Source organism: Microtus pennsylvanicus, chromosome 6, assembly GCF_037038515.1.
Source record: "Microtus pennsylvanicus isolate mMicPen1 chromosome 6, mMicPen1.hap1, whole genome shotgun sequence".
Taxonomy (NCBI): domain Eukaryota; kingdom Metazoa; phylum Chordata; class Mammalia; order Rodentia; family Cricetidae; genus Microtus; species Microtus pennsylvanicus.
Window position 1 is genome coordinate 30953703 of NC_134584.1, and position 19287 is coordinate 30972989.

Here is a 19287-nt window from a genome sequence, read left to right on the forward strand (position 1 = left end):
GACTGTGGACAGCGTGCAGTGTATATGTTACATAAGCCATGCTCTGCCATTGCATGGTGGCATGTTCTTCTTCTGATGGCCTGCCTTTGTAAGGTTGTCATGAGGCCACCCCAGGGTAGGTAGGTTCCTGGTCCATTCATTGGTCAAACTGTGTAGTCAATTTTTTTTCTTCTCTAAACTTAGGGTTAATCTATGGAGATTACATTAGAGGAAGAACAAAATCTTCAAACTAGATATTAGGCTCCCTCTTGGATACCCTTTGTCTGCGTGAATCACTGCTCTGGGTTGTTCCATCCCTATAAACACCCCAGGGGGACCTCCAGCTCTGACTCCTCTTGCAGATTATCTCCCCTGATCCCAACCGCCAGTCTCTGACACCTTCGTCCTGGTGACGTAAAGGCCATCCTCAGCCCACCCTTTTCCAGCTACAAGAGGCAGGTGCTGTGGAGAGACACGTCATGCATTTGCCTCCCTCACTGCTAACCTCTCGAGGAGAGGCCTTTTACAGCCTGAGACCTCATCTCCCTTTTTTTTAGCACATAACTGGGCTCAGTTCCTCAATTCTCACGAACCACTGCCTGCATTGCCACAATTGCTCAGCATTAAAAAAAAAACAAAAAGAAATGCTGAAGAAATATTAAATTCCTTCATCTGAGAAAGTAAAGAGCGGCCGGGAGCACAGCTGTTGGTGACCGACTGTAAAACATTGTGGGCATGGTCACAGCAAAGTCATGAGCAAAGTGTTCTGTAACAGAAGCTCAGTGCCATTAACCGCAACCCTCCAAAGCTTAAATATGCCTCCCCCACAGGTGTAACCATCTTGTCAGGGGGCTGCACACCTCCTCAAATACCTCTTGGGACATGAAAGAGTTTATGCACATTCTCATGCCCACCCAACAAGGCCCCGGCCTTGGAGAAAGTCCAATGAGCCCAATCTATATGTGTGTTTCCATTTTAAAATACTTTTGCAAAGCAGGAAGTGGTACTTTCACTTCTGCAGTGGGATTCCCTGCCTGTCTCCCTAAGAACATAGCATTGCTGTGTTCCTTTTATACTCCTCCTCCTCCGATTGAGCCAGTGGTGGTTCCTGTGCAGAGAGGCACAGCGCTGTTGGCTAGGGTCCACTAACTTCACAGCACCCATTTCACTTTTACTGCTTAATAACCGGCTTGGCAGACACTGATTCAGCAGTCACCGGGATGCTGGTGGGAACGGTCCATCACGCTTAGTGTTTCTCAAGAGGAAAATTGTCTGGTGGTTAGCATCAAGAATGAGTCACAGAGATGCCAATCCTAACCCATGCTATGACTCATTCAATGACCCTTGCCCTACACTCTCCACCCTGGGTTTCTCAATAGATTGGGGTACACCCCTCCATTTGAGACCCATAATAATGAGCTATACTTAGAGACTATTTGCAAACTGACTAACATCGTGAGACCTAAAGTGTTCAAGGTTATTTGTCACCCGCGTGAAGGCATAAGTAGACATTCCTAACAAATGGTTTCCTAAAGGTTAAGCATCTATTGAAGATAAAATGCACCTAAAGCCTTTAAGGGTCTGATTCCACCAGTCGCCTTTTGCTCCTGACTTCCAGAGATGTGTATGCCGAAGTCCAGCCACCTAAACCACCTCGACCAAGCTTTTCATTGCCCAAGTCTACACTACATGGTAGAAATGTAATGTAGGCCATTCATGAGAACCACATGCACAATTTTTAAAAGTTATGATTAATTTCAATAATACATTTTAATTTAACATGTTCACAAATATTCGTCACTTCGATGTCTAATCAACTTCAACTGTATTAATAAGCTCTTTTTCTGCTTTTTTCCCCCTCATACTCAATCTTCAAAACATGATGAGCATCTTACACATAGAGCATGTTTCAGTTCACACAAGCCACAAACGAAGTGCTGTCATAGCCCGGTGTGACTGTCAGCTACCTTGCTGGACAACATAGGTCTGCGCCATCACTAGCGCCCTGTCTTCCCGGCACAGGTCAGCATGAACTAGTGTGCAAAACTGAAGAGCACAGAACTTCCTGGGCCTGTTACAGCCCTGCCACTGCTCTTAAATGCTCTACGAGCCCTTTCTGAAGATGCCATTCTCCCATGCAGTAAGTCTCCTCAGCTCTCTGTTCTTATTCTGAGACTTCATTCTGATTAAATCTTCTTTTTTCTGTTTACATAGGCTCCCTAAGTATGTCTGGGGAAACTATCAGTAGGGATTTTCTTATTACTTAGAAATTATCTTTAATTCCTAATATTTCTTCTTTTCTCCCTTTTTTGTCTGAACGCATTCCAACAGATATTAGCTTCAAAGCGAGCACCCGCTCATTCCACCATCATCTGGTGACATCATGGGAAGAACAGAAAATTGTGGTGATTTTCACTCCCACCCACCCCCAGAAGCTATTGTAACTTTGCCAACATCAGTTTCACTCTCAATAATACTTTGCCTGGACACAGTGTCTCCTTGAATCTACTACTGAAATGTATCCCTTAAAGATACACAGATACCATGTTTCAATTTGCAAAACTGGTAAATTGTGGGTGGGTGGAATCCAATATACTCATCCAGAAAATTCTGGGGCTAAGAGTAACTATATTCCTGAGACTGTTAGAATCACTGCAAAAAATTAACTAGAACTACAATGGACACAGTACACTGTCCAATATGTAACATGATTGTGCTTCAAATGTCTGCTGGTACTGATTTTTCCTGCAATAAGTAACATGTTCTAATTATAATAACTCATAAGTAAAACTGAAAGTCAGTGACAAAACCAGAGCTACACCACCAGAATAGATTGTCCCACTTACAGATCCCTGTTTAGTATTTCTTGCAGCTAAAGGATGATGCCACAATTCAAATGAAAGTCAAAGAAGTGGCAATCACTTTGAGAAGAGAAACGAAAGAATAAAGACTTTTAAAGTAAAGAAAGAAGCAAGACAATGCATCACAGACAAGAAACTGTTTCAGAAGGTAACGTGCATGCGTGTGTGTGTGTGTGTGTGTGTGTGTGTGTGTGTGTGTGTGTGTTTGCTTGCTTGCTCGAAAAATATGGACAATGCCCTAGAACACTTTTTATCAACTTGGGATTTCTTCACTTTGCAAAATGGGCTGTAGATGCCAGGACAAAGGCATGAAATCAGCTGTCATGTACTACAATGACCATGTGTTGGGTGGAGATCGCCTAGGCTCTCCTCAAAGTGCCACTGTAAGGAGCAGTATGGTTTAGATCTCATAGCTGATCTCCATTTGCAAACTTCATCCAGTTCTTAGATTCCCCATGTACTTAGCAAAGAAAAACATGACCATATGCACAGAGAGGCCTTAAAAGAGAGAAGCTTGTGAGAAAGAGGGGGAACAACTGGCAGGAAAGAAACTAGATATTAACAGCCCTCCCACGCATCCCCAACTACACCCCCTTCTTCTAAGAGCAAATTCTCTCTGCCTCTGGCACTCAGATCTTGACAAAGTTTAGAACAAATCTTCCTGCTGCCCCCTCAGTTCACACCCCACCACACATACTATCACCAAGGAGATCCTGAGAACACAAAGATAACATAACAAAGATAGCCAGGGAAGCAGAGCTAAACAGATCCACACTAGACAGGTAGCAATGTGTATGTGAACCACTGCCTCCTCCCGCCATCCCCAATGATGTCTATGTGTAGAGCTGTTAGGACTATGCAAACACCATACACTGGCTCTGTGGACATAGTTCTTGGTTTAGCACACGAGAAGGAGTATCTCAGTTTGAGCCGCAGCACCCACTTAAAAGCGTCTGCCCGGGAGAGGGGAGCATGGCATCTGACCTCACTTCCTCTTCCTCCCAGCATTCTGTTCTGTTTACTCCACCCACCTATGTTCTAACCTACCAGGCCAGGCAGTTTCTTTATTACTTAACCAATGAAATCAACAGATTGATATATGACACTCCCACATCACAGGCTGGCTTCATACTCACAGAGATCAGCCTGCTTCTTCCTCCTGAGTGCTGAATTAAAAGCGTGGACCACCACCGCCCAGCTGGATGACTAGTTCTGTGTTCAAGAGCATATTGTCACCATCAGTAATATACGTAATTTTTCCAGAAATTTACTTCAGATTTGAATGATAATCCTAGAACTAAATATTTAAAGAATCGTGCCATGTGTTATTATGAGTGTTTAGAAAATATAACATGCATTTGAATCCAAAAATGTTTCTTCTGTTGTGTGTGTGTTTATGTGTGTGTATGTGTGTATGTATGGTATGCATGGGTGTGCACATGTGCATAAGGGTGCATTTGCTGTGTGTTCCTGTGAGGACTCTGATATGCTCCTCTATTGTTCTCTATATCAGTTTTGTAAGACAGTGCATTTCTCTGAGCCTGGAGTTTGCCATTTACATAGTCTGGCTGACCAATGAACCCCTGGGTTATACCTGTGCCCCCCTCCTAATCCTATGGTTACAGGCATGTAACAGCACAGCCAGCTTTTTATGAGAGTGTTGGGCTCTGAAGTCAGATCCTCATTCTTATGCAGCAAATACTTCACCCAGCGAATTATCCCCAGCCTTATGTGTTTAGTTATTCACACCTGCTTGTCACAAATGGAAAGAGAGAACCACCTCAGAAGCTCTCTTCTGCCCTGTAGTGTGTACATATCATTCATCAATCCACACCTACAAGAAAAACATATATTAATGTAATTTTTGTCCAGTAACTGATGGAAGCAGATGCTGAGCTCCTGGAATTCAGATGTAGAAAGGGAAGAGAGATTATATGAGCAAAGGGGTCAAGGCCAGGATAAGGATACTCAAGAAACAGCTGAGCTCACTGACTCTGGACTGACATCTGGGGAACCTGCATAGGACCAAACCAGGCCCTCTGAATGTGGGTGACAGTTTTGTTGCTTAGGTAGTCTGTGGGCCTCTGGCAGAGGAACCAATATATATCACTAGTACATGAGCTGGCTTTTGGGGTCATATTCCCTATGGAGGATCACTGTGCTCAGCCTAGACACAGGGAGTAGGGGCATGGTCCTGCCTCAAGTGATATGGCAGACTTTGTTGACTCCCCCATGGGAGGCCTCACCCTATCTGAGGAGTGGATGGGGAGTGGGGTGAGGGAAAAGTGTGGCTAGCATTAGGACTGGAGGAAGAGGAAACTGGGATTGCTATGGAAAAAAAAAGATTGTTTTAAAAAATAAAATAAAAATAAACTTTTAAAAATAAAAAATAACTTTACAAACCTGAGGTAAATTAGAGTAGGTAAAATACTTTACCTTGTCCCAAAAATAACACACCAACCATCACTTAGTTTCCTGGGTTCTATTTATAATTACTGAAATATAAAGAAAAAATTCTTCTCAAAATAATAAATACAGACATTGACTATGTGACTGTGTGTCTGGTAAGCTGCAGAAAATTAATAAGTTAATATTTTCACATATTAAAGCTTTTATTTGCAGAAACCCCTCTTTTTCTGATCAATATTTTAATGCCAAAAACAGACAGCATTTTTATCCTCTTCCTGTCTTTTTGGGTATGGACCACACTACAATCCACTTAACATTTCTTGTGATAAAGATGCTTCTTATGTCTTTAATTGACACTGCTTCTTCCGTGAAAAGAAACCTGCCCGAGAACATGAAAGTGAGGTGAAGAGATACAATAAGCCATGGTCATGGTCGATTTCCAAATGCATCTTGGAAAGAAAGGTGCAGGTAGCTACAATTCAGTAAGAAGAGATTATTGTACTTGTCATGATGTCTCAGGTTCATGCTCTCACAAATAATACGGTTTCTTCCTTTCCTGAGGATGAATAGTGTTTCATTGTGTTTACCCTTCTCTCTGGTTTTTATGGCTTCAGTTACCCACAGTCAACCATTCTTCAACAGTAGAAGATGATGAAATTCCCAAAAGGAAATAAAAATTACCGTGTCAAAAATAGAAGATTAAAAATTACGCATATAAATAACCCATAAAGATTAAATGCCATGTCACTCTGAGTAGCACAGTGAAAGCTTTACCCATCCCATCAAGGCTTAAACATCTCCAGTGTGTTTATACCAGGTATACCACCTACTCATTATCCACTCGGCAGCCATATTGTTTATCGGATCCACTTGGGTCACTGTGCCTAAGTTCAGGTATCTCTTATTTTACTTCACACTGGTCCCACATCACAAGTGTAATAAAGCAAAAGTAGCATCCTAAGTGCAGAAACCCTACAAAATCAGACTAACTATTATAGGACAACATTATAGGACTTACTGAAAAATAAGCAAGGTCTATCAACGGGCTAGTATTTGTTGAAGTTTCTATCATTCAAAGGCATCTTGAAACCCAGCATTCATGCTTAAGGAGGATGATGTAAACTCCATGTTCAGGTTTCATTCTGTCCTGTGACAAAGCTTTCTCACCAAAAGCAACTTGGGAAGTAAAAGGTTTACTTGGCGTATACCTTCAGTTCATAGCATCAATGAGTAACGTTAGGGCAGCAACTCAAGGCGGAAACCTGAAGCAGAAACCTCAGAGGAACACTGTTGGCTGCCTTACTCTCTAGATCATGTGGGCCCATGCTCAGTTATCTTTTTCACTCAGCCCCGGGAATTGTACCACCCACAGTGGTCTGGGCCATCTTACGAGATTATCACTAAAGAAAACCCCTCACAGCCATGCTCAGAGACCAACCTGATAAAGATTATTATTTGATTGATTCTCTTTTTTCAGGTGATTTCAGACTGTCCAGTGGGCAGAGAAGGCTAAGATACCATATGTGTTTTACGAATGCACTACTGATACACAGTGGGGTTATTTCGTCAGGTTTCTGAGACCGTGTTTTAATTACATTTCTCCTTTATGCTGCTTCTCACTCTCCTTCAGATTCATGTCCTCTTTTTCATCAATTGTTATTACATTCACATAAATATCTCTATACATACACACATGTATTCCTGAACATAACCTGTTGAGTTTCACGATGTACCCGTATGCACGTTTTCAGGGTGAACCAGTTGGCACTGGACAGTCAATTAGTGCTGCCTTCCCAGAGCCAAGCTTCATTCAGTTGGCTCTAGTTCTTTGTGTAGAGTTGAGGTCTCATAGGTTTTCTCCCTTAAGTTTGGCATGTTCGTTGGTTTCTTTCCTTGTCCGGCTCACCGCTGGGCAGTCATGTCGGGGAAATGTCGCTGGTGTAGACTTGGTCTTGCAGCAAACTCACTGATCCTCTAGCTCTTTCTCTGTTTTGTTTGTTTGGTTATTGTTTTTTTCCAAGACAGAGCTTCTCTGTAGCTTTGGAGCTAGTTCTTATAGACCAGGCTGGCCTTAAACTCACAGAGATCTGCCTGCCTCTGCCTCCCGAGTGCTAGGATTAAAGGCGTGTGCCACCACTGCCCGGCTCTTATAGCTTTATCATCTTTCCACCCTCTCTTCTGCTATGTTCCCTGAACCTTGGGTGTGGGACTGGGCTCCACAACTCTGCACGTTGATTGGTGGCAGTTTTCTCTAAGTGATACTCATCTGTTGCAAAGAGAAATTTCCTTGACAAAGGGAGAAGATTACACTTATCTCTGGGTATAAGGACAAATGTTTGCATATAGATTGTCATTAGGGAATGTGCTGGTTGGGTAAATTAGTGGATGTAGATTCCCCTCCAATAACAATTTCTTCACAATCACCAATTAATCAACTAGGTTTAAAGTACCAGTCATGGTTTCTTTCTTGTGAGCAGGTCTGAATTCAAGTTAGCAAGCATTTGATACTGTGAAGGTATGTGTGCTATTATTGCATCCTTAGGGCTATCTTGCCATGCTGGTCATTGATGTGGTAAATACATATCACAGCTGGGTAGGACTGTTGGTTGCCTCTCTCCTTTGGAAGCTGGCATGGTATTTTGTAGGACCACGAAAGCTAGTGCTCCGGGAGGGGGGCCATCCATGTCAGGTCCAGCTTAGGCCCTGCTTCTGAAATACTTGGCACCATCAGCAGTAGGGATTTAACTTTTATGCTTAGGCTAATGCTTTACTTTAGCTATTGTTTATACTGCTGCAAGACTCATGAAGTGTACAGACTTTCTCCAACATGCTAACTTCATCACCTAAGGCTTTATCCCCTCTGTAGAATTAGTGGATTATATCACATGATGTGTGTAAATGCACGTGTGTGTGTGTGTGTGTGTGTGTGTGTGTGTGTGTGTGTGTGTGGAGAGAGAGAGAGAGAGAGAGAGAGAGAGAGAGAGAGAGAGAGAGAGAGAGAGAGAGAAACTGTGTGTGTATACATATCAGGTAGGTGACTAATGTGTAAGGCATATGGAGGCTACAAATCAACTTTATACATCTTCATTTATAAATCTCAGCTTTATATTTTTGAGAGAGCACCACTTCCTGAACTTGAAATTGATCAATGTAGTTAGGCTGACTCACCAATGAGCTTCAGGGACCTGTCTGTCTGTCTTCATTTCCTACCCCCTCACCTGCCTTCTCTGGAGTTACAGCCACTTGCTGCCACTCCTAGCTCTTACATAAGCACTGGGGATCCAAAGTCAAGGCCCAATGCTTGCACAGCAGAAACTGTAAAGACCAAGCCTCTTAGATAGGGATTTATAATCTAGGGTTATAAGAGAAAAGGCCATCATGGGAAGGCATCCAGCCTATGGAATTGTACTTTAAAAATTTTATGAGTAACTTAAAAACGAAAAGAAGCTAGCAATAGCATTTGTTATATCCTCAGGATGGGGGGCGGGTGTCCTTGAAGCCAAAGTGATTAAAACACTCAGCCTGGACTCTTTCCTCCCACGCTATTGTGCAGTCTTTATGAAGTAGACAGAGAATGTAGTAGCTTAGTCTGACTGAGTGGGGGAAATCGGCTAATCTTTGATTTCTCCAAAGATAACAGAGAGATTAATACACTGAATAAAAATAGGCTAAGAAAAAAGTATAGAGGGATAACAATCCCAGGACAGAAGTGTACAGCCCAGAACATAAAGGAGAAGATTAAAGCAAAAGAAGTGAAGATGTACTGCCAGCTAAGGAACTGGTCTACCTTAAATGGTGGAGGCTCATAGAATCATCATGAAATCTAGTTAGGGACAGCGTAAGTGTCGGAAAGCATTGTGAGGAACTGTAAACACCTGGCAGGTTTTCTTTAAGAGGCCATGAAAAATGTTTTTTTTCCTCATTATGTAAAGCCTTCCTAACCGCCCCATGTTGACAATTACATCACGGTATTGAAATAGAACAGTCTTCCGTCGCTGGCAGCACTGGGAAGGCGAGTTGAGATGGAAAGTTTGCGATCTCATGAGCTACTAACGCAGGCAATAACCTTTCCTTCCAAAGCCAATCTCTGCATGATTGTGCCCAGAGGCAAGGGTAGAAATGGAAGATGATAGAGTCGTCTTTTACACTTTAATTTTCCAAGAGGCTGACATTAAAAAGAATCAGTCAACCATATTCTCAGGTTCCCATACATGCTCTCAAACATCTAAGTATAAACGGAGCGTGACTCACAACACTGTCAACAGTAGTGAATGCCAACCATTGATTTCAAAGTGAAGGGACACAAGTCTGCCATTCATACAACAAAAGAAATAAAAACACTGATTTCTGATTAATAACTGTGACCTAATAAGGAATTTTTTAGTATTTTAAAAGTCGGTCCATTTCTTCTATTTCTTTGCATTATGCTTACACTATAAAACACTGCTTTAAGCTCATTTTCAGCATGAAATTCCTAATAGAAATGTCTGTGCTATCTAGTCTCAGGTTCATGGTCATCTAAGCAGTGTTTGGTACGGATTCCATCTCAGGGAGTGGTGCTTAAGCAAATCAGATATTGGCTGGTTACTCCCACAAGCTCTGTGCTGCCACTACCCTAGCATATCCTGTAGGCAGGACAAGACTGGAGATCAAAGGTTGGTGGTTAACTGTATCCTTTGGTAGCATGCAGAGTACCTTCCTCTACCAAACACAGTGTAGGTGCAAAGACTTGATGTGGGCACCAGCTCAACTGCTCCATTTCCATGTGTTACATATGTGTTGTTTTCAGCAACAGTGACTTGCTCTCACATTACAGAGAGCAACCCTATTGTCTTGACAACAGAGTCGGTTGTTTGGGGATCCCCATGAGACCCCTTTGGCCAATAATTCACTTAGATAGAACCCAATCCTAATACTTGAAGCTTCATTTGGTGACAAGAGGTGACCAGATGGGGTTCTGTCTCCCCAATTATTTGTGATTTCATTTAAATCACCTTCATATATTTTATAATTTAGGAAGTTTCTACTGAGTTAAGATGTCATACTACTCCTTAAATGGCTGTTAATTTTAGCTGTTTGAACTCATAGTCCTTCCCACAACCCTTTTTCCTCCCCCTTCCCCACTTGGTACTCCCATTAGCCCCCCCATTCATTGATAATTATATATTCTAGTTCCCTTTCCTAGTGAGATCTTTCTGTACTCTATAGCCCTATGTTCTCAATCTTCCTACTTTTAATATAGTTTTTAATATAGTACTTCATGTTGTGGTGACTCCCAACCATAAAATTATTTTTGTTTTTACTCCTTAAGTATAATTTTGCTTCTATTATGAAATAATGTAAATATCAGATATGCAGGATATCTGATATGCAACTCCTGGATTGGTTGTGTGACCCCCAAAGGGGTCATGACCCACAGGTATAAAATCACTGTTCTAGTCCCTTACTCTCTACCTATCCTCTGTTGTTCTATGGATTGTTGCTTGATTATTTTTGACTTAATAGCTAATCTCCAAATATAAGCGAAGACATAATGTATTTACAAGGCTGGAAAACCAAACACTACTAGTCTTTTAAAATAGTGATAAAATGATTTCTAACGATATCTTGCTATACTCATAGATCAATGCCTTGTTCAGTCACCACCAAAAAGCTTCCTTCTACAGCAAACAGGAACAAATACAGAGACCCAAAGGCAGACATTATACAGACAATGAGAGACCTCAGAACACCCAGCCCTAAATGGGATGTCTCCATCAAATACCTTTCCTCAGAGCTCAGGGAACCCAGAAGAGGAGGCAGAAAGGGTGGATGGAGGGCACCCAGAAAACAAGTCCCCCTAAATCAGTGTGAGCAAAGCTCATATGGACTCACAGAGACTGGGGTGGCATTCACAGGGCTCACATGGGTCTGCACCAGGTCCTCTGCATTTTTATGGGACTCCTGAGTGTGCAACAAGTGGATTTCTGGTTCTTGTGCCTTCTCTTGAGGCTCCTTTCCTTCTGTTGATTTATCTTGTCCCACTTCAATGTGATCGGTTTTGTTTTTTTCTTACTATATTTTATTTTATTATTATTTTTGAGAAGCCTCTTCTTTTCCAATGAGAGACAGAAAGGAAGTGGGTACAGATGAAAGAAAATGTAGGGGGTAACTGGGGGGAGTAGAGGAAAGGGGAACTATAACCAGGATATATTAAGTAAGAAAGGAATCTATTTTTAAATAAAAAGGAAAGTGTGTGTGTGTGTGTGTGTGTGTGTGTGTGTGTGTGTGTGTGTGTGTTTCTATTGCTGTGAAGAGACATCATGACCACAGCAACTCTTATAAAAGAAAACATTTAATTGGGGCTGGCTCACAAGTTCAGTGGTTTATTCATTATCATCAGGGTGTGAAAAATGGTGCCATGCACGCAGGTGTGGTGTGGGAAAAGGAAACAAAAGTTCTACATCTGGATGAGCAGGTAGAAAAGAGAGAGTCAGCCGCTGGGCCTGGTTTGAGCTTCTGAAACCTCAAAGCCCTCCCCCCCGTGAGATACTTCTTCCAACAAGGCCACATCTACCCCAACAAGGCCACATGCCCTAACCCTTTAAAATAATGTCACTCCCTGTGACCCTTAGGGGCATTATTATTCCACTACCACAACATACATATATATCTTCATAGCAAGTGTATTATCCCTGATGGGAAGAGCCTGTTTACTATGTTTTCCCAGCAAGAACATGTTTATGACTTTCTATTAGTGTTTTTATATAAAAATAACACAATTTTCCACACATCTTGACTTTTCTAAATGTTTATGCTTATTAAGCACAATATAACTGCAAATATGACTTACTGGAATGTGAAACCCCATCTTAGGAATAATTTATATCTAGTTTTAGTGCATGCACACCCAAGCACTGAACATTGTTCATGAGATATAACACTAAAATATTGCTGGCTTCCTGACATTCACACGTTTCTTAGGCTGACATTTTTCATGCTGTAATAACGTTTAATGAACACATCACAAAAAATCAAAACCTGAGAAAAACCTGTGGTGTTTCTACGTGTCACTATTATGTGAAACTGCTTTGGAGCGTATGAAATACACAACACTTTATCTGCTCTCTTGGATGCCTGGAGGATCACTCGAAACACAGTGCAGGTGTGGGGAACAGTTGGAAAACAACATAAATCAGCAAGTGACTAGATGTCAGATGTGGTATAAAAACAGGGTGATGGAGTATGCAGAAAGAAGCTTCAGTGTCTAAAAGACATTGGGGAAAATGTCAGAGAAGTCAGAAAAACTGGCTCTTAAATAATAGTAATAAGCAGTTTAGAACTCTCATACAAAGAAAATCAGATTAGTAAAACTAGGAAGAGACTTGAGACATGGGATGGGTAGTGAAATTGACTAGAAAAGAAACAGGTTTGATTCCTAAGTACCAAGTTAGAAGGTAAAAATGTAACTCGGGTCTATAAATGACTGTAAGATGCACAAGATAAAAAAAGGATAATTTGAAAGATGTTTGAGCTATCATAACATTATGTGAGGTTTCATAAAAAATACCTCCTTTGTTTTTTACCAAGAAATTTCACTGGGGAAATTCCACTAAACAGCAGACCATTAGTGTTTAGTCGAAAAGAATCTGCCACCAGAAGGGTACCAGAATTACTCATAGAGCCTTTTCCCATAACCTATACTTGCCATTCATGTCTAAAACATCCCTCTGACACTATGTACCAGAATTTGTGGAGAGGAATATAGTGTGTTCAATGAAGGAATATAAAGACACACACACACACCCTAGACTCTAGTTTGGATAAGGGCCATAGCAGAAGGGTTTTGAAGACCACATAATACCATTTTAAATCAACAACGCAGAGCAGTGTCAATAGACTTTCTTAAGCAATGAGCCTGACATTTTGTTGAACAGAATAATTCTTTCAACATCCTACTGTGTTCACCGAAGACATGGCTTCGGGTCTACTTGAAGTCACTAGGGAAACATATACATATATGTGTGTGTGTGTGTGTGTGTGTGTGTACACATATATATAATGCATATTATATATAATATATTTTTAATAAGAAATAAGTAATTGAAGTTCAGAACACTGAAGCATAAAAATGACAGTGCTTGCAGATAGTCATAGTCACCAGTGGTTTGCGCTCTACATTAACCTTCAATGGCATAGATTCTGCATCATTTCTTGCCATTGCAATATTTCTTAATAATTTAATGAGGGAAAGGAAATTTTATCTCTTGATGGGAAGGCCATCAAATAGACACACAGAAAACAAAAGATTTTCTATAATTTAACTGATGAGCAGATATTTCATTAACTGAAAGGCTTAGGGAAATGTTTACCTCTTCTAGTTGGTGGCATGAACTTGGAAGAGCAGGGCTTAAAAGTGAGCAGACTAAAGTCTCATGCAATAGCCACAGAGCATCAGACAAGTTATATTTTGAATTTAAGTAGACTCACCTGAGCAGAGCATGCAACCACAAGGACAAGCTGCACAAGACAAAAACCTGTTTCTCCACAGACGTTCATGGAAAACAACAGCAGAACTAAACTTACTCCTATCTGCTACACCTGGGAAGAACACAAAAACATATCCAAAACCAATTCTGTGTTTTGAAGAAACTGAGGTCACATGACCCGTGTCTTATTTTCTTCTCACAAGCAGAAATCTCCTTGAGCTTCATTCTTGTGCTGTGTTCCCACAGGGAAATATTATGAATCCTTGTCTTTGTTGATTTGTTTGTTTGGTTGTTTGTTTCAGTGGTTAGGACTTCTAGATTGAGGATATTTGCTAATGTAAAAAAATGTATATTTTCAACTTAGCTGTGGAATTCAGAAAGCCTTACATCTTTTTCTGGTGAACACCAGCATAGCTGACCAGTGGACTTGCTCTTGACTAGAGATCACAGAAACAGGACTCTTCAAAGGCCTTTTTGAGGTGGCCTTGTGGAAGATGTACAATTAGAAAGGAGAACATAATAAAGAAATTCTCAACAAGTGACTTGAGGTGTTTTTTGTTGTTATTTTTACATTTTTATTTTATGTATATCAGTATTTTGCCTGCTTGTATGCCTATGTACCATATCCATGCCTGGTACCCACAGAGACCAGGATAGGGTGTCAGATGTCCTGGGACTGGAGATGTTATGAGCTGCCATGAATACAGGTCTCTTGGAAGAGCAGCCAACATTCTAAACAGCATAGACATCTCTCCTGTTCCCACTACTTGATTCTTTTTATCCTAATATGTATTAGGCCCATTTTATTTAGAATTTTATTGATTTATTATTTAAAATATTGGGATATCTCTCTCACTGGATGTGTATCTTTAATATAGAAATTTTTTCTGCTGATAATAGCATTAAATAGATAACACATTTCAAATTTAATAACATATTTTAATCATTAATGAGTCTCAAAAATGAGAATACAAAAGAGAATTTGTATGGGTATTTGTTAGTCTGTGAATGTGTGTACACAGCAACTATCTTCTCTATTCTTTCTTCAACCATGAGCATGGATGATGTGAATTTAACCAAATTCTCCTATGTCCTTTCATGTGCAGGGTGGTGCATAATTGTGACAAAGGATACAACTAAACTCATCAATGAACAGCTAAATTTATAATTTGGAGTTCCAGCCTGATTTCAGTGTTCCGTTATCAATCCATTTATAAGAAGTAATGTGAGCTTTCTCCCTTCTTGTTTCCATCAACAATGAAGTCCAGGAAAGTGAATGCTAAGTCAATAACTGATATATTATAGAGTGAGATTCCATTTGGAGAAGAAGTGGGCTCAAGGAGCAAGAGCAATGACCTGGACATCATGGCATGGGCTTAATCCTTTGTCTTCACCTGAGTATAAATAAACTTTCTTTGGCTTGTCCCTGGATAATCACACCTCACATCTGTTGTAGATGTGTGAAGATGTATTGATGTAATTGGTGTAATAAAAAGCCGAACGGCCAATACCTAGTCAAAATAGTATAGGTGGGACTTTGGGCAGAGAGAGAACTCTGGGAAGAAGAAAGGTGGAGTTATGAGTCAGACATAGAGGAAGCAGAAAATGAAGTAACAAGCCCCGTGGAATAAGGTAGATTAAAAAAATATGGGTTAACTTAAGTCATAAGAACTAGTTAGGATCAAGACTAAGCTAAGGCCAAGCTTTCATAATTAATAATAAGTCTCCACGTCATTCTTTGTGGGATGGCAGTCTGGATGAGAAAGTACTACAACAGAATAACAAAACACTGACTCACTTTCCAAAGGCTTTTTTTTTAACCAGAAATGAGTAATGTTTTTCAAAAGCTTATCACTGTCATTGCTGAAGTTTGTAATATAAAAATCAAAATAGTTTAATATTCTTACTTTGCCAAAGCATGCTGCCCTCGTTTTAATGGAGCACTCTCTCGAAGATCAAAACTAAATGTGGGGCTTACGGAGGAAGAAGAGTTCAGGTGGAAAATAGAATGGCCTCAGAAAACAAGTTTAAATGCTCAAATAAATGATAGTTACTAGCCATGAGCTATGTTAACTAACAGCCTTGTGCTCAAGTAAAAGGCTCACCTATACTCATGTTTCTCACTAAATTTGTTTGCTGAGTTTACGAAGCCAAAGCCCCCAAAATGCCTAGATCTGCCAAGTAGGTTTTCATCCATGAAAATGTACCAGGAACAGTTTCTGAGAATTGAAGTGAAGGGCACATAGTGACAAACAGCAGGCAGGTGCTTTGTGACCACATCAAAGCTATTAAAATAAATGAAGAGTCTTTCCCTGGAGGGAGAACATGGGGAGCAATCAACCAGCCATCTCCATAGAGGGGAGAAGGCCAACTTTGAAAATGAACTAGATCTGTATCAGGAACATGTGGTACTTCCACAGGTCTCCTTCAGCTTCAATCATGGAAATGGCTCCCAGCTCAGATGAGAGTAACCCTGGCAAAAACAAACTTTTCTTATTCATTACTAGGATTTCTATGGCATAGTTAGCATTTCTTACCTGTGCCACTAAGATACTTTGTCCATAGATGTCAGTTTACGAGAAGACTCCTCACCTGCGAAGTTATGAAATTCCACATCATTATTGCTTTATGACCTTCAAGCGGCCCCTCCTTCTGTTTCTCCAACTCTCTTCTCTGCAGTGTTTCTATAAACCAAATGCACCAGCCTGTGCTGACTATGATTTTTTGATCTTCTTCTTCCCTTTTACTCCTCCTCCTCCTCCTCCTCCTCCTCCTCCACCCCCTCCTCCTTCTCTCTCTCTCCATCTATCTATCTACCGATATATCTCTCCCCTCCCCAAATACACACATATTTTCATGTCTGCTCCACACATGCTGTTTAATAAACAGCTGTCGTACAGCCCAAGAATGCTAACTGCAGAGAAGTGAGCGTCCTTCACTGTTCCATCAGAGAATAACGACTCGAGCACATGTGAACTACTCAGTTAATGCGAAAGAAACCACTAAAGCAGGATCAGACTAATAAAAAAATTATTGAGGCAGAAAAAAGAAGCAGTAAAATCATGAATGTGAATTTGGTTACTTGAGTAACTGCATTAAGGGCAAATAAATTAAATAAATCAAAACCGGTCTGGCTTGAAAACAAGGCCTGCTCTGTGTACAGGAGACACACTGTATGTTCGGAGACACAAAAGGTTGAAACTGAACGAATGAGAAAAAATATACAAACAGCAAGCCCAGGGGAGCTGAAATAGTTCTACCAAATCATTCAAAGTGAACTTAAAATTAAACAAAGTTGCAGAGAGAAAAATGAGCATTAAAATAAGATGGTTGATCCATCAGAAACTTAGAATAATCAAAAACACATGTGCTTCAAAAAAAAGCACAAAAGCAATGCTTAAAATGTTTAAAGGAGAACCAAATGATTTGATACTGAGAGTTACTTATTTTTAGAAGTATAAGAAGGGCAAGATAAGAACAAAACCCTAGAAATCAGCCTCTGACATCTACAAAAACGCTCTCACCAATGAGAGAAGAGCTTGCACTTGTTTTAGATATACATCAAGGCTTCTCCAGGATCCACCGTATGGGGGATCAAATAAGCCTCAGTAAAACAAAGAGGACTGAAATTCTGTTAAGTGAATACCCACAACAGTGGGATATAATTAGAAATCAATAGCAGAAGGAAACGTGGAATGCTGGCAAACATGGAAATTAAGCAATGGTTTTCTGACTATAAAATAGATCAAAAGTAAAATAATCGTACAGAAATATTAAAATCCTGCGATGAATGAAAATGAAAGTGGAACCAATCGAAGTTTGTGGGGTGCAGCGACAGTGCTGACTGAAGGGAGACGTATACAGGAAATGCTCCCAGTGTTGTTAAAGAACGGGGGAGAAGCTGAATTCAGCTGGAGAAAAGAAGAATAGGGTAAGCTGAAATACAGGGAGGAAGTAAGACAACAGTTGGAGGAAGAAACTGGGAATAGGAAGGCAAAAAAAAAAAGAAGAAGAAGGGAAGTCAACATCTTTCTCTGAAAAGACCTTAAGACATTTTTTCAGTTATTTCTCTAAAAAGATTTTGTTGACAAATTAGCTTTTTAATCAAGAAGCATGGCATAAGATTCAGATTACTAATGTCAGGAATAAAAGAAGATCTCTCATTACAAATTTCTCAATACTAAGAAGTAATAAAGGATAATACTGTGAACTCATACCATGAAGTTTAATAACTTGAATGAAAGACACAGACTCTTAGAATGGCACACGTTTCTAAAACTGTTTCAAGAGGATACAGATATATTAACATATATAAATACTAAAGAAATCGCCTAAATGATCTTTAAACTTTTTATAAAGAAAAACCTAGGTGCAGATGAATTTCCTATTTAGATAAATAATACCAATCCTTTCTGAACTCTTCAAAATAAAAGATTGTTTATCAACTAATTCTGCTAGACCAGTGTTATCCTGATAGCAAAACCAGGCAAATATATCCTACATGCATAAGCATAAAATTCTTCATATCAAATATTATCATACTACAACTGAGAGGAATTAATCCTAACTGTAACTGGCTTCAAAGTCAAAATTTATCAACAAAACATGCATTGGATTATACCAATAAAGCAAAGGACAAAATCAAACTATCATGTTTTCCTTTAATAATTTCATCTGTGTATTTTGTGTGCAAGACATGTGTGTGTGTGTGTTATTGATGTCTACATATACCCATGAGCACCTATCTATGGTCCAGAGGAGGAAGTCAAGTGTGCTGCTTTGTTATTCTTAGCCTTATTCCTATGTGAAAGGGTCTCTCACTGAACCTGGAACTCAGTTCCTCTAGACTGGTTCCCCAGCATCCTCCTGCCTCCACCCTGAACAGGTCAGACATCCTAGGCACACAAATGGCCATGCCTAGCTTTTTTTTTTTCTATGTGGCCACTGAAACTTGAACTGACAAGAATGTCTGTTGTCAGTATTTCTGCTCAGTGTGATCAGAACAATCAGGCAAGCCAGAAGGAAAGTAGAGGCACTAAAGTCGGGAAAGAGCTAATGCTACCTCTAAAGTAGATGATTGTCTTTGTTTCTATTTTTCTTTTATTGAAAATAGATTCTTTTCATACAACATATTCTTGAGTATGGTTTCCTCTTCCCCATTTCTTCCGAAATCCTCCCCACTTCCCTGTAGTGATATTTTCTTTGAATTTTAATAAATAAAGCTTGCCAGAAGTTCAGAGAGCAAAACAGTCACACTGATCAGCCTCACAGACCAGGCAGTGGTGACACACAACTTTAATTGCAGATGCCACACTAGTTTGCCATAGAAACCGGGAGGTAGTGGTGCACACCTTTAATCCCAGAACTAGAGAGGATTATAAAACAGGAGGAGACAGCTCTCACACACAGTCTCATTCTGAGGATTCCTGGAGGCAGAATCACTATTTCGGACTGAGGAAGAGTTAAGAGCCAGTGGCTGGCTATTTTGTTTTTCTGACCTTCAAAGTGAACCCCAATGTCTGTCTCTGAATTTTTTATTAATTGTGCTACACTTCCCCTCCCATCCAAAC

The 19287-nt window shown here is 40.2% G+C and overlaps 1 long non-coding RNA gene across 2 annotated transcripts in view; it reads right to left on the minus strand.

Moving 5' to 3' along the window:
* Positions 1–19287, minus strand: part of LOC142851846 (uncharacterized) — a 61551-nt gene that overhangs the window by 11393 nt on the left and 30871 nt on the right. The window contains exons 4-6 of one of the 2 annotated variants that reach the window (XR_012910877.1): positions 16255–16309; positions 4590–4674; positions 3977–4052 (exon numbers count right to left, since the gene is read on the minus strand). This is a non-coding gene — a long non-coding RNA (uncharacterized LOC142851846). The remainder of the gene's footprint in view (positions 1–3976; positions 4053–4589; positions 4675–16254; positions 16310–19287) is intronic. The other variant, XR_012910878.1, reaches the window with a different exon arrangement.